The sequence below is a fragment of the Sinocyclocheilus grahami genome, unplaced genomic scaffold, assembly GCF_001515645.1.
Source record: "Sinocyclocheilus grahami isolate Dianchi unplaced genomic scaffold, SAMN03320097.WGS_v1.1 scaffold44.1, whole genome shotgun sequence".
NCBI classification, from domain to species: domain Eukaryota; kingdom Metazoa; phylum Chordata; class Actinopteri; order Cypriniformes; family Cyprinidae; genus Sinocyclocheilus; species Sinocyclocheilus grahami.
In genome coordinates this window covers 1400585-1409412 of record NW_015505223.1, presented here as the reverse complement: position 1 = coordinate 1409412, position 8828 = coordinate 1400585, and the positions used below count along the sequence as shown (strand labels likewise).

At 35.7% G+C, this 8828-nt stretch overlaps 1 protein-coding gene across 1 annotated transcript in view; it reads left to right on the top strand.

Moving 5' to 3' along the window:
• Nucleotides 1-7912: 7912 nt before the first annotated feature.
• Nucleotides 7913-8828, top strand: part of LOC107582394 (solute carrier family 45 member 3-like) — an 8002-nt gene continuing 7086 nt past the window's right edge. The window contains exons 1-2 of the mRNA XM_016268222.1: nucleotides 7913-7987; nucleotides 8246-8326. The gene's annotated coding sequence lies outside the window, so the exon portion shown is untranslated. The remainder of the gene's footprint in view (nucleotides 7988-8245; nucleotides 8327-8828) is intronic.

Below are 8828 nucleotides of genomic sequence, written 5' to 3'. Positions count from 1 at the left end.
AATTCCGAGTTAATTTTTCAGTTTTTACTGTTAAAATAGATTTGATTCTGTATATTATCATGTGCTTTTTGAATTTATGATTAATTACACTACTTCAGTTTTAATATTTCATGTTTAATTCAAACTTGCCATTTCTTTGTAATGATTTAGAAAATGTTCTAGCAATTTCTGAGTGAAAACAGTTTCTACACAATTTCTTTTATTTTTGTAAATTGCACATTTCATTCAATATGTTAATGGCCATTTCTTTGTAATTATTAGTCATATTTACAAGCAATTTCTGAGTGAAAACTCCTCCTGCACCAATTTTCTTCTTTATTTATTTATTTTTGTAAATTGCACATTTCATTCGATGTGTTACTTGCCATTTCTTTGTAATATTTACTAGCAAGTTCTGAGTGGAAACCGTTTCTACACCAGTTTTTTTTAAAGTTGATTAAGCGTCATTATTATTATTGTTGCTTTTTTTTTTTTTAACCAACTGGACTTATGATTTTGGCCTGGCAAGTGAACAAAAATTCCATTGAAGTCTTTTTGACTTAAACACCCGTATATTATATTTTTCTGTGTTGCAGAAGAGTCCGGCAGTGATGAAGACTTCATGGTTGATGATGATGATGACAGCGACTATGGGCGCTCCAAAAAGAAAGGCAAAAAAGTAGTGCAGAGAGGAGGAAGGAGAGTGGAGAAGAAGGACAAGAAGTCCCCTAAACCCCGGCTAAAGGCCACAGGTAACCACTGGCGCTCTTGAGATTTTAGGGTATGGAAAAGAGCAGCTTGGACGTTCTTTAAAACGTCTCTTTTTGTGTTTCAAGGAGCAAAGAACATCATAAGGGTTTGAAATGATCTGTAAATGATGTTAGCACAAAATAATGACACGATTATCATTTTTGGGTCAACTATTCCTTTAATTTTCTCATTTAAATCATGTATTGCTTAAAAAGGTTGTTAGTCTGACAAAGTCAGAAACACTTTGATGCTTTATGAAATGTACTACTTTAGTCACACGGTGCGAGTCAGTAAGATTATTTTTGTGTTTTTGAAAGAAGACGACTCGTATGCAAAGTATACCTCAAAAAAAAAAGAAAAAACAGCAATACTGAGAAATAATTACTATTTAAAGTTTTCTATTTTAATGTTAAAATGTAATTCCTGTGATGCAAGGCTGAATTTTCAGCATCATTACTCCAGTCTTCGGTGTCACATGATCCTTCAGAAATCATTGTTGCTTTTTTTTTTTTTAACCAACTGGACTTATGATTTTGGCCTGGCAAGTGAACAAAAATTCCATTGAAGTCTTTTTGACTTAAACACCCGTATATTATATTTTTCTGTGTTGCAGAAGAGTCCGGCAGTGATGAAGACTTCATGGTTGATGATGATGATGACAGCGACTATGGGCGCTCCAAAAAGAAAGGCAAAAAAGTAGTGCAGAGAGGAGGAAGGAGAGTGGAGAAGAAGGACAAGAAGTCCCCTAAACCCCGGCTAAAGGCCACAGGTAACCACTGGCGCTCTTGAGATTTTAGGGTATGGAAAAGAGCAGCTTGGACGTTCTTTAAAACGTCTCTTTTTGTGTTTCAAGGAGCAAAGAACATCATAAGGGTTTGAAATGATCTGTAAATGATGTTAGCACAAAATAATGACACGATTATCATTTTTGGGTCAACTATTCCTTTAATTTTCTCATTTAAATCATGTATTGCTTAAAAAGGTTGTTAGTCTGACAAAGTCAGAAACACTTTGATGCTTTATGAAATGTACTACTTTAGTCACACGGTGCGAGTCAGTAAGATTATTTTTGTGTTTTTGAAAGAAGACGACTCGTATGCAAAGTATACCTCAAAAAAAAAAGAAAAAACAGCAATACTGAGAAATAATTACTATTTAAAGTTTTCTATTTTAATGTTAAAATGTAATTCCTGTGATGCAAGGCTGAATTTTCAGCATCATTACTCCAGTCTTCGGTGTCACATGATCCTTCAGAAATCATTCTGATATGCTGATTTGCTGCTCAAGAAACATTTCTTATTATTATAAATATTGAAAACAGTTGTGGTGCTTCTTATTTTTGTAGATACATTTTTTTTCACAATTCCTTGATGAACAGAAAGTTCAAAAGAACAGCATTTATTTTAAATAGAAATCTTGTGTAACATAAATGTCGGTAACACTTTACTTGAAGGGGTGTGCATAAGACTGACATGACACCTTCATTATCATGACATGACACATGTCATGAATATGAAGAAGGTTTTATGCATGTTTATGACAACTGTCATTAAGTGTCATTCGCTCAGTTATGTAATTTTTAATGCAAATATGACATTATTTGACCTTACCCTAACCTAACCCTACCCCTAACCATAGCCCATAACAAATACATCTCAAACAATGTCATCTTTGCATTAAAAATTACATAACTGAGCGAATGACACTTAATGACAGTTGTCATAAACATGCATAAAAAAACCTTCATATTCATGACATGTGTCATGTCTTGATTATGTAGGTGTCATGTCAGTCTTATGCACACCCCTTCAAGTAAAGTGTAACCTAAATGTCTTTAATGTCACGTTTGATGATTGCTGAATAAAACAAGTTTTTTTTTTTTATAAAAAAAATAAATAAAAATCAATGACCCCGGACTTTTGAACAGGAGTGTAAACGTGTTTGTTTGTCCCCCAGTGAACCCTAGCCCCATGAAAGGCAAAGGGAAAGGTCGCCCGAGTGCAGCTAAAGCAGTGGAGAAATCCTCGCCCAAAGACGACGAGGAGCCCGAGAGCCCCCTTGAAGACGAGGAGGAAGAAGAGGTGGAGAAGAAAGAGTCTCCTCCATCCAAAAAGACAAAGGATGACGCCCCTGAAGACGAGGAAGAAGATGAGGAAGAGGACGGCTCAGAAGAGGATGCTCCATCTGGGGAAGACTAGCCATGTTATTCACGTCGTCCCTTTCTTCTATTTCCCTTTACACTTTCATTTTTTGCTTTTTTTTTTTTTTTTGGGTTTGTTTGCTTTTCAGATTTGTTTCAGTGTCTGTTGTGGCCTGGCTCAACGGTTTGAACTTTTCTTTTATTTTCGTTTACCTTTAATTTCCATATCGCAAACGGACGTTTTCCCAGAAATTGTGAGCATATATATCTATATATATTATTCAGTAAAATGTGTCTGCATCTGTTTATTTATGGGTATATAATCTCGAGGGAAGCCCATCGTTCCAACCAGTAGCTTCGCTGCTCGCCCCGGGGTAATCTCAAAAAAATAAAAAATAAGCTTTTGCGCTCGTTCATTTCAGTAACATGTATAAAGCTTAACATCCACTCTGCATTGTTGCGACCGATGGTCTTCATTCATGAAATTAATTGCTGTGTAAAATGCTCGTAAAGCCATTCTTGTGTAAATTATCGCGACTAAGGGCCTCACTCATGCAGCGCAAAAAAAAAGTGTAAACGCAATTGTCTACAAACTGTTAGTCAATTCACTGCAGTTTGCACAAGTTTGTGCTTGTGTTTAACAAACGAGGACCAAATTGTTGCGTTCGGTTTTGCTCGCAACACCGTATTTGCTAAAATGACCACAAAATACAGCAAGTTACCTATGAATAGTTTTGCAACGGTGTTTCCTGAATGAGATCCGATGCGTTTGTTGTCGCAGTCCGTAATAGTTCACAGCGTTTGTTTTGGTCGTGCTTATCCCAGGATTCGTTTTGTATTTATTCAACATGCGCTTTCAGATCTTTACATGCAGATCATCAGCTGAAGATGGACAAGCTGACAACTAATGCTCATGTTTTGAGCATTTCTTTCGTCGTGGTACACGCTTTATCCAGGGTTTGCTGTTCAGTTTGTGGTTTTACCTTTTAAATAAACGGTCTCGATTTGTGTAGTTTGAACCATAATGCAGTTAGCGTTTTAATAGAATATTCTGGGTTAGAAATGGGCCAAATTCTGTTTATGAAATCTGCAGAATTACCACTTAAAATAATTTAGATTCCTAACTCGGTTTGTTGTGCATCTACAATGGCACCTACCATTTGTAAGTGCGTTTCTGTTTTTTAGCAAACTGAGATATGAGAATATTTTCTGTGATGATCCGTTCTGCAGATGCCATCCATTGAGCTGAACTCATTTTGGACCTGGAATATGTTCATTTCTCTGTGATCTTTGTAATATGCATTTGTTTAATTTTTTAATATATATTTTTTCCCCTCATCCACCGGATCATCTCGTATAAAGGCTGCAGTACGAATGCATTCATCTCTTTTCTCAAAAGAGGCACGCAGTGTGAGTGTGCTGAGATCAGGCCTATAATGGTTAATTGCATGGGAAGTTTCTGCCTTACGAAGCCTGTTTTTCGAGATATTGTACCGCAAAGCTAAATGTTCAGAAACCGCTGGTATCTTTGACTTGTGCCCGTTTTTGTCCAGAGATTGTATTGCCGAATGTTAAGGGATCTCTTCAACTGAGCAAATAACATTTAAAAAAAGTCAAATATTGTTATTCTTCAGCCCTGGATCAATGCGTTTGTAATCTCAGAGGCATATTTGTACTGTGAGGATGGAGAAGAATTGTACTATTCATACCTTATGTGTGTTTGCTCATTAAATATATATTTCTGTTGCTGCTTGTTTTTCATTTCAGACACATATGACGTACATACCATGATGCATTTCAAGGGGCTTTTCTGTCTACTGCGCATACATGGCATTCTGACTAGGTTCGATCCTTTCTGCCAGGCATCTCTGAATATTTCCACTCATGCTATCTATAAATTGGTTTTTAACCTAGCTGTCCAAAAATGTATGAATGTTTTGTTTTTTGTGCTTGATTTAAATTTTGAATTGTTTTTTTTTCTTTTTTTTCCTCAGATTTTTTTTTTGTATTGTTTTTTTAAGAAAAGAAATAAAAGTATCTTCATTTTAATGAGAAACTGTCGTACTTGTGTTGTCTTGTGGAAAACACCTTCCTTGGAGATTGATATTTTGTACATATTTAATGTATGATACAATCATAGATTAGCGTGGATGTCATTTGTGTTTTTATTCATCAAAATCAAATGTTTTAACAACCTTTTGTTCCGATGAGAACTTTCAGAAGTAGCGTAATGGTTCCTCAGTGAGTTTTGATTTGTCTGTGCCACCTCTGTTAATCGAAAAATAATCTTGAAGGAATAGTTCACCCAATAATTCAAATGTATTCACTCTCAGGCCATCCAAGCTGTAGATGAGTTTGTTTTTTGTCAAAACCGATTTGGAGAAATTTAGCATTACATCACTTGCTCACCAATGGATCCTCTGTAGTGAATGGGTGCCGTCAGAATGAGAGTCCAAACAAATCCAGAAGCTACGGTTTACAGTTAAAAAGTATTTGATAGATTGTTTATTACAAACATGCAGTTTTTAATTTCACAATATACATCATCACAATTAAAAGAACCAAAGACTTAAACTACTTCAGTCTGTGTGCATTGAATTTATTTAATACACGAGTTTCACAATTTGAGTTGAATTACTGAAATAAATGAACTTTTCCACGACGTTCTAATTTATTGAGATGCACCTGTATTAACTGATGGACTCCAGTCATGTGGATTACTTCTGGATTATGTGATGTTTTTATCAGCTGTTTGGACTGACGGCACCCATTCACTACAGAGGATTCACTGGTGAGCAAGTGATGGAATGCTAAATTTCTCCAAATCTGTTTCCATGAACAAACAAACTCATCTACATCTTGGATAGCCTGAGGATGAGTACAGCAAATTTAAATTTTTGGGTGAACTATCGCTTTAAATGCACAATATGTACGATTTTTTAAATAAAATATCCAAAAACTATAAACAGTGACCGCCTGCCAATGACGTCATAACCCCTCGATTTCCAGGTTTTGTTTTGTAGAAAACATGGAAACACCAAAGACTCTTTAATATGTTGTGCGTTTCAATAGACCGGTGACGACCGCACCGAGTAGCATTATAACAGAACTTTCAAATGTATCTAGTATGATAAAACAGCACTGCTTTACCCCACATACGCACGACCGGAAGGAGCAGAAGCGGTCGACTGTGGCATAATAAAAGCTCCGCTGCTTTCGAGCCGTGTGTCGCGCCCGTTCAGCGGCCTCGTTTCGCGTCGACGGCTTTCAGCCTCACCCTGCTTCATTCTACTACCTTAATAAATCATTAGCTCATCCATGAACATGATTTCTGCCCGAGTCCCGTCGGATTGCATCGGCTGTGGGGATGAAGACGACAACTCCCATGATTCCACACTCAGTCACCCTACGCCTTTGTTTCTTGTTTATTTTGAATACGCGCCCTCTAGTGGCAAAAATGACATATTATGCCTTTAAGGGGAAATTCATAATTGCTTAATCTCACTTCTAAAGAAATAGAAAGCTGAATCAGTTTTGGCAACACTTTAGAGATCTAAAATGCTGACATTACTGCATTTCTTTAGAAGCTAGATGAAAAATAAAAGTATGTGCATAACGCTTAGTTGTCTGAATTAGCTGAGGATAATATGGATATTTGAGACACCTCCTTATCTTCCGTGTTGCTAGTATAATTTTTTATAATATGAAAATTTTGATTAAATTAAGATTTAGAGTTTAAAAATAGCAGGTGCAGGAATATGAAGCACTTATTTTTTTCCAGTTCCTAATAAAACCAACTTCATTCCATAGTGTTTAAGTTAGTTTGTCATTCTACTTTTGTTTCCATAAACATTATTAATGTCGTCAGCAGTTGCGATATTAAATTCCAGCACATGGAGGCAGTGTTGTCAAACTCCTTCAACAAAAGTGCAAGTCTGAGACCATTCAAAGACATGTTAACAATATATTTTTTTGCATTACCAGTAGCCTATTCTCCTTGCTACAAAATAAAAGGCTTTATTTAACAATAATTATCATCACAATGTAATTTTACTAAAATAAAATGTGCTCACTGTCTTTAGGGGGAAAAAAACTAAATGACAGTAAGTTTCTATTGAAAAAAACAACAACTAAGGGAAGCTAAAAGTGACAAAACCTTAAAAAAAGAAGAAGCTGGAGGTGTAAAACAAACTTATAGTGTGAAAAATGTCAAGTTAGTCTGCTTGAAAATAAGAAACAAGACTTTCAAACATGTAGTGTTTGCAATTATTTCTTAATACTTTTGTGATTGCTACACAACTCCCATAGCCTACAGCATTCCAATAGTTCAAATAATGAATAAAAGAAAAGTAATAATGAATAAAAGCACCATTACAATGCATAAATGTAAATGTGTGACCCTGTAATTGTGAAACTCCTTTCTAATGGCTCAGATTCTTTTGTTTTACTAACACGGTGCTGAAATTTGAGATATGCCCTGATATTTTATATTTCACGATCCATTTTTTTCCACCTGTAGGCGAGTAGTTAACACCGACATCATCCTGCCTGACATGCTCCATCGAATGCATCTTGTACAATTACATGCAGTTTTATGACTTTATATTCATTAAGAGACTATCTGGAATATTTATCAAATGTATTTGTCAAACTGCAAGACCATTTAAAAAACAACAAACACAGCTGAATGATGATTCAAAGGAAGAAATGCTGACTGATACAGCACTTATAATATACATGTTACATAGAGATAGAATGACAGATAGATAGAACATTAGAACAATAGATAGACAGGTAGATAGGTAAGTAGGTAGACAGACAGACAGACAGATCCATTAAAGGAAATCACTCTATAAAAGCAGAAACACCTGTTGTGCTGGACTTAAATGGCTTTAATTCATGACCTGCTGCAATGCTGAAGATTGAGCAGAGCCTCTGTGATGTGGCTTTCTAGACGTGTGTGTTCTCAGCTCATCCCGCCCACTTCCTGCAGCGCTCCTGGAACAGCTCTTCAAACTTCTACTGATGTCACTGCACTTTCTACACATTCACATGGGAATCAGTCAAACCACAGCAGGCGACATCCGTCCAATTCACACTTTCAGATGGAAATGAAACGTACGTATTGTTTTTTCTAACATGATGTGTAGCTGATGATGCACATGTAGCCATAAAATCATAAAACAGATCACTGTCTTTGAATTACTGGCATTTATTAGTTATATTTTATCGCCTTTAAATGTCATGAATAATTGGGTAAATATCAGTGATTAGTTGTATTCCTTTACAGACAAGTAAAAAGGGATATTTGTAATCATTTGTTTACAATAAAGTTGTTTAAATGTTCAAATGCATGTTCATTTGATCCTAAAACAGGTGTAGCCATACATACAGAATGTCAGTTTAAGAAACGAAAAAATTCCAGGACCTGAAGTTCCCTGTCAGAGGCAGCGGCAGGTAAGATTTTGTTCCTGTCTAAAGCCTTTTCATGGCTCAGTTATGTTTCAACTCAGGTTATACTTAAGATTTTTTACTCTTAGCTACGGCAGGAGTCCAGTGTATGTGGTTGACAGCGAAATAAAAGAGCGTCACTCCTAAGAGTTAAATGTGTTTGTACATGTTGCACTTAAAGACACGTCTCCTTCCTTCTCAATAATCTGTCAACTCCTTGTGACATGACGCTGTTACTGTCAATGAACAAGTAATATTCAGAAGAACAGCTTCAGAACTTAAGCGACCTCACAGTATTTATATACAAAATGTAGTCATATTTGAAAATTTGAATGTTTTAAAATGTACACTAACATACACTGAAAAGGTCTGGGGTCAAATTTGTTAATTTGGCTGCATTTATTTGAAAAAATTTAACAAACAAAAAAAACAGTAATATTGTGAAATATTATTACAATTTAAAATAACAGTTTTCTGTTGTAGTATATTTTAATGTTCTCCTTGTGAG